This window comes from Oncorhynchus kisutch, linkage group LG2 (assembly GCF_002021735.2).
Source record: "Oncorhynchus kisutch isolate 150728-3 linkage group LG2, Okis_V2, whole genome shotgun sequence".
NCBI lineage: Eukaryota > Metazoa > Chordata > Actinopteri > Salmoniformes > Salmonidae > Oncorhynchus > Oncorhynchus kisutch.
Window position 1 is genome coordinate 66,904,094 of NC_034175.2, and position 7,659 is coordinate 66,911,752.

The 7,659-nt window shown below is 45.7% G+C and overlaps 1 protein-coding gene across 1 annotated transcript in view; it reads left to right on the top strand.

The window, feature by feature from the left end:
- The first annotated feature begins 3,145 nt into the window (after window positions 1-3,145).
- Window positions 3,146-7,659, top strand: part of LOC109905078 (mucin-2) — a 21,259-nt gene continuing 16,745 nt past the window's right edge. Inside the window, exon 1 of the mRNA XM_031800172.1 lies at window positions 3,146-3,274. The gene's annotated coding sequence lies outside the window, so the exon portion shown is untranslated. The remainder of the gene's footprint in view (window positions 3,275-7,659) is intronic.

Genomic DNA, 7,659 nt, shown 5'->3' on the forward strand with positions numbered 1-7,659 from the left:
CTACCTATCTCTCTGATTTGGTCCTGCCGTACATACCTATACGTACGCTACGGTCACAAGACGCAGGCCTCCTAATTGTCCCTAGAATTTCTAAGCAAACAGCTGGAGGCAAGGCTTTCTCCTATAGAGCTCCATTTTTATGGAACGGTCTGCCTACCCATGTCAGAGACGCAAACTCGGTCTCAACCTTTAAGTCTTTACTGAAGACTCATCTCTTCAGTGGGTCATATGATTGAGTGTAGTCTGGCCCAGGAGTGGGAAGGTGAACGGAAAGGCTCTGGAGCAACGAACCGCCCTTGCTGTCTCTGCCTGGCCGGTTCCCCTCTTTCCACTGGGATTCTCTGCCTCTAACCCTATTACAGGGGCTGAGTCACTGGCTTGCTGGGGCTCTCTCATGCCGTCCCTGGAGGGGGTGCGTCACCTGAGTGGGTTGATTCACTGTTGTGGTCATCCTGTCTGGGTTGGCGCCCCCCCCCCCCCCCTTGGGTTGTGCCGTGGCGGAGATCTTTGTGGGCTATACTCAGCCTTGTCTCAGGATGGTAAGTTGGTGGTTGAAGATATCCCTCTAGTGGTGTGGGGGCTGTGCTTTGGCAAAGTGGGTGGGGTTATATCCTTCCTGTTTGGCCCTGTCCGGGGGTGTCCTCGGATGGGGCCACAGTGTCTCCTGACCCCTCCTGTCTCAGCCTCCAGTATTTATGCTGCAGTAGTTTATGTGTCGGGGGGCTGGGGTCAGTTTGTTATATCTGGAGTACTTCTCCTGTCCTATTCGGTGTCCTGTGTGAATCTAAGTGTGCGTTCTCTAATTCTCTCCTTCTCTCTTTCTTTCTCTCTCTCGGAGGACCTGAGCCCTAGGACCATGCCCCAGGACTACCTGACATGATGACTCCTTGCTGTCCCCAGTCCACCTGGCCATGCTGCTGTTCCAGTTTCAACTGACCTGAGCCCTAGGACCATGCCCCAGGACTACCTGACATGATGACTCCTTGCTGTCCCCAGTCTACCTGGCCATGCTGCTGCTCCAGTTTCAACTTCCACCTGACTGTGCTGCTGCTCTAGTTTCAACTGTTCTGCCTTATTATTATTCGACCATGCTGGTCATTTATGAACATTGAACATCTTGACCATGTTCTGTTATAATCTCCACCCGGCACAGCCAGAAGAGGACTGGCCACCCCACATAGCCTGGTTCCTCTCTAGGTTTCTTCCTAGGTATTGGCCTTTCTAGGGAGTTTTTCCTAGCCACGGTGCTTCTCCACCTGCATTGCTTGCTGTTTGGGGTTTTAGGCTGGGTTTCTGTACAGCACTTTGAGATATCAGCTGATGTACGAAGGGCTATATAAATAAATTTGATTTGATTTGATTTGATGGTGTGTGGCTGCCATGGTGTGTGGCTGCCATGGTGTGTGGCTGCCAGGGTGTGTGTGGCTGCCAGGGTGTGTGTGTCTGCCATGGTGTGTGTCTGCCAGGGTGTGTGTCTGCCAAGGTGTGTGTCTGCCATGGTGTGTGTCTGCCATGGTGTGTGTCTGCCATGGTGTGTGTCTGCCATGGTGTGTGGCTGCCAGGGTGTGTGTGGCTGCCATGGTGTGTGTGTCAGCCATGGTGTGTGGCTGCCATGGTGTGTGTCTGCCAAGGTGTGTGTCTGCCATGGTGTGTGTCTGCCAAGGTGTGTGTCTGCCATGGTGTGTCTGCCAGGGTGTGTGTTTGCCATGGTGTGTGTTTGCCATGGTGTGTGTCTGCCAGGGTGTGTGTCTGCCAGGGTGTGTGTCTGCCATGGTGTGTGTCTGCCATGGTGTGTGTCTGCCAGGGTGTGTGTCTGCCAGGGTGTGTGTTTGCCATGGTGTGTGTTGGACCTCCAGTACTCCACTTTTCACTACTTGGAGATCAGGTATACCACACATTTCAATCAATCAATTTCCACACCCAGGACACACACCATGGCAGACACACACCATGGCTTGGCAATATAGCCTAGCATCAGTGACTTAGGTCGAATTAGATTTTTAATGGGCCATTTGGCACATGCACATTATATAATATTTGCTTTAATGTTGGTTATAATCATGATCTAAGGTTTGACAACGGATGGATCATCAAGATAGGAAGAGGACTGGATTACTTCAAGAAACCGAAGGCCAGACTTCAACCATGGATCGTTCAATTTATGTAGTCACTGATACTGACTGATCAAATCATTCATCAAAGAAAAGATATAGAACACACAGAATAATAATCCAGTAGTATTTGTTCAAAGTCAGTATTTAAACAGCATTTTTCCTATTTTTCGCTCCCATAGTGTCGTTTCTCCATCGGCTACTGTGACTATGACCTGAGGCAGTGCCAGGAGACCACAGTGGATATCTTTCACACACTCTCTCACTCTCACTCACTTACTCACTCATAAAATAAACACCAAGTGCATTTTTAGGTTTACGTGATCAGTCATGAAGATTGGTCTGACCAAGCCTGGCTGTTGTTTGGGGGTCCTTGCTAATTACGTGTATCAAGGACATTGTTGTTTCACTTTGACCGGAATGGTTAATGGTGGATCCGAAAGTTAGTTTGGTCATTTTTGGGTAACATATATGAGCTGTACTTTTAACTTGTGTCTGTTCTTAACCTGTTTAAAATGAAATATATATATATATTCATATCCATTAAAAGTGTACATATAATTTAGAATTATCCGATTTTCTTGAAACTGATTGTTCTTGTCAATTTGTGAAAGTACATGGCGCCAGCTAGTGGACATTGAAGTTCGTTCACTTTATAATAATCGTAAAATATTATAATTATATGGTATTTTAGATTAATGGGTAGCCAAAATGCAATCCCTAGGCTTTAACGTATCGTAAAGTAATACCCTTAACACTTTCATTATTTCATTATTTGCACTGGTGGTTTGATCCGTGTGAATTGTTGTCTGTAATGCCTTTTTCGTGATGTCGGACCCAAGTGAGACTAGCTTCTGCCATTTGGGATCCTAATAAACGAACAAAACACACTTTGTTTGATTTTTTAGTCCTCGACGCTCTGATTAGACGTTATCTTTTCAGTAGATGAAGGGTTAAAATCCTTGCGTTAAGGACCGGATGATAGTAAACGTCGGACAGAGGACAGCAGTGGCAGCTCGCAAGCAGTACCAGTATTCCACAGCCTTGAAGTGTAGGTAGACTACGTTACGAACTGACAGTGACACAGTTGTGAGCTCCCATCCACGCTCCAGAATAATATGACATTTGGATAATTCTCCTTCAACACTAGCAACGTCGGTACAGTAAGTATTATAACATGTTTCCTTGCCATAACATATCAATTCATTAACTCTGTAAAGAAATACGTACTTTGTCACAAACTGTATGTATTCATCCTATTCATATAGACAACAGAATAGTCATCCGCAGATAAATGACCTTCTCGGTTTTCATGAGTTTACCACTACCATATGGGCGACTTTCATCAAGGGGAGCTGAACAGTCTAGACATTGATCGCAATTTGCATTCATGAAAACTCGTAAACCTTTCAAAGTAAAATGAGCATAAAGACTATGTTAGACTTGTAGTACATGGCCAACATAGATCATTACTTTATTTAATGAATATGTGTTTTCTTCATTAGAAAACATTTGTTTGAATTAAATAAATATCCGCATGAGTTCCCGCAGGGATCGGATTAAAATCTATCTATAATCGGCCTTAATCTCGATATATGCGGTCCTCATCTGGGTTCTGCAATGAAGAGAATATAATCCCACTGAAAATACCGCAAATCTTTGAATGACAGATGAGTCATCTTTGACTTTGATCAGGAAGAAAGAGCAGGGGCAATGACGGTTTACATACATTTTCTCTGCTCCTAGACAGGTCAATAGATGGGGGATCATGTTCTTTCTGTATATGAAGTAGCCTACAGTCTCTCAGTAGCCTACCATCTCTCAGTAGCCTACCATCTCTCAGTAGTCTACAGTCTCCCAGTAGCCTACCGTCTCTCAGTAGCCTACCGTCTCTAAATAGTTTACAGTCTCTCAGTAGCCTACCATCTCCCAGTAGCCAACAGTCTCTCAATAGCTTACAGTCTCTCAGTAGCCTACCATCTCCCAGTAGCTTACAGTCTCTCAGTAGCCTACCATCTCCCAGTAGCTTACAGTCTCTCAGTAGCCTAGAGTCTCTCAGTAGGCTACCGTCTCTAAGTAGTTTACAGTCTCAGTAGTCTACAGTGTGTCAGTAGCTGACAGTCTCTCAGTAGCCTACCGTGTCTCCGTAGCCTACAGTCTCTCAGTAGACTACCTCTCTCAGTAGCCTACCTCTCTCAGTAGCCTACAGTCTCTCAGTAGCCTACCTCTCTCAGTAGCCTACCTCTCTCAGTAGCCTACCGTCTCTCAGTAACCTACCTCTCTCAGTAGACTGCCGTCTCTCAGTAGCCTACCTCTCTCAGTAACATATGCCCTAGATGAGATGCAAAATAGGTCATTCTATATGAGGGGATTTATGATCACAATGGAAAATTTGCTTAATTCACATGATCTACTACCAAGCTGTGGCCCACTCCACCCACCATGGTGTAGTTCATTTTCTTTCTGACAGCCAATACACCTAAATGCTTAGTAAATCAAATGCAGGAGATTAGAAAAGTATGTTGCTGGAGGTCAGATCCAGTATTATCAGTTCATTGGGATGATACAGTAGAAAGTGGAGTGATGGACGATGATACAGTAGAAAGTGGAGTGATGGACGATGATACAGTAGACTGTGGAGTGATGGACGAGGATACAGTAGACTGTGGAGTGATGGACGAGGATACAGTAGACTGTGGAGTGATGGACGATGATACAGTAGACTGTGGAGTGATGGACGATGATACAGTAGACTGTGGAGTGATGGACGATGATACAGTAGACTGTGGAGTGATGGACGATGATACAGTAGAAAGTGGAGTGATGGACGATGATACAGTAGACTGTTGAGTGATGGACGATGATACAGTAGACTGGAGTGATGGACGAGGATACAGTATACTGTGGAGTGATGGACGATGATACAGTAGAAAGTGGAGTGATGGACAAGGATACAGTAGACTGTGGAGTGATGGACGATGATACAGTGGAGTGATGGACAATGATACAGTAGACTGTGTGGAGTGATGGACGATGATACAGTAGACTGTGGAGTGATGGACGATGATACAGTAGACTGTGGAGTGATGGATGAGGATACAGTAGACTGTGGAGTGATGGACGATGATACAGTAGACTGTGGAGTGATGGACGATGATACAGTAGACTGTGGAGTGATGTGCGATGATACAGTAGACTGTGGAGTGATGGGTGATGATACAGTAGACTGTGGAGTGATGGACGATGATACAGTAGACTGTGGAGTAATGGACGATGATACAGTAGACTGTGGAGTGATGGACGATGATACAGTAGACTGTGGAGTGATGGACGATGATACAGTAGACTGTGTGGAGTGATGGACGATGATACAGTAGACTGTGGAGTGATGGACGATGATACAGTAGACTGTGGAGTGATGGACGATGATACAGTATACTGTGGAGTGATGGACGAGGATACAGTAGACTGTGGAGTGATGGACGAGGATACAGTAGACTGTGGAGTGATGCACGAGGATACAGTAGACTGTGGAGTGATGGGCGATGATACAGTAGACTGTGGAGTGATGGGCGATGATACAGTAGACTGTGGAGTGATGGACGATGATACAGTAGACTGGGGAGTGATGGACGATGATACAGTAGACTGTGTGGAGTGATGGACGATGATACAGTAGACTGTGGAGTAATGGACGATGATACAGTAGACTGTGGAGTGATGGACGATGATACAGTAGACTGTGGAGTGATGGACGATGATACAGTAGACTGTGGAGTGAAGGACGATGATACAGTAGACTGTGGAGTGATGGATGAGGATACAGTAGACTGTGGAGTGATGGGCGATGATACAGTAGACTGTGGAGTGATGGGCGATGATACAGTAGACTGTGGAGTGATGGACGAGGATACAGTAGACTGTGGAGTGATGGGCGATGATACAGTAGACTGTGGAGTGATGGGCGATGATACAGTAGACTGTGGAGTGATGGACGATGATACAGTAGACTGTGGAGTGATGGACGATGATACAGTAGACTGTGGAGTGATGGGCGATGATACAGTAGACTGTGGAGTGATGGGCGATGATACAGTAGACTGTGGAGTGATGGACGATGATACAGTAGACTGTGGAGTGATGGACGATGATACAGTAGACTGTGGAGTGATGGGCGATGATACAGTAGACTGTGGAGTGATGGGCGATGATACAGTAGACTGTGGAGTGATGGACGATGATACAGTAGACTGTGGAGTGATGGACAATGATAGATCTGGGTCTGGGATGTTGGAAGTGGTCCAAATATCACAGCTGAGAGTTCATCCTGGTGGGAGCAGAGAGAAACAGAGAGGGATTTACTCACCATATGACTCTGGACAACGCAGATCAGAGGCTGGGGGGAGGAGCTATAGGAGGATGGGCTCATGGTAATGGCTGGATTGGAATAAATGGAACGGAGTCAAACGTGGTTTCCATATGTGTAATGTGTTTGATACCCTTCCATTTATTCCATTCCACCCATTACAATTAGCCCATCCTCCGATAGGTCATCCCACTAGCCTCCTCTGACGCAGATGTAGTTTAAGTTACAGTATATTCCTGCACCAAGCTGTTCACCAAACCATCCAGAAACCATCCAGAAACAGAGAATAGCTAGGTAATAATATAGAATACCTCTCCTCGCCTTGCCTCTTGTCCCAACACAGTGGCTTGGCCACACACTAATATGGCCTGTGCTTACTGTAACAGTAACTGACACACTAGAGAGAACTTGACCAAACAGTTTTATCACTTCCAAAAGATCACACATGAAAAAGTTCTGAGTGACTGACGCATGGACACGCAAATCCCCATCACATCCATTTATTGTCTCAGCTATGACACCAGTTCCAGATGGTTAAATATCCCACAAGCTCCATTGGAGTTCATTTACATTTGCCGCACCTGTAGAAGTCATATCAATAACCCCTGGCAAATGAGGTGGGACATGAGGTGCTTCAGGTGTTGATGATGCTAGAGCAGTGAACTTCAAACTCAGCTGAAAGCTTCTCATTGTTAACAGTTAACAACGCCTTCAACAACTGTCCATATCCATACGCACACAAACACCTCTTCGACACACACCCCTTTGTCTGAGTGCATTGTGGTCTAGTGGTGGTAATGTGTAAATGATTCCATCAGCAGTAGTGCCTGTCCTCTTTCCAACTATCTTACACTCCACCTGAGCACAAAGGTTTATTGGCACTAAGACTTTTACCTTGACCTAGTCGTGAAGGTGGGTTGAGAACACACTCCTCCATAGGTTCCTGGATGAATCACTGTTTACAACTTACAGCAGATAGACAAATGGAACACCAAGATATATTAAATACATTAAGGTAACGTGTGCACGCACACATGCACGCACAAATGAACGCACACCCACAAACAAACACACACACACCTCTTCGAGACACACGCCTGTGTCTGTGCAATGTGGCATAGTGGTGATAATGTGTAAATGATTCCATCTGCAGTAGTGCCTGTCCTCTTTCCAACTGCAGCT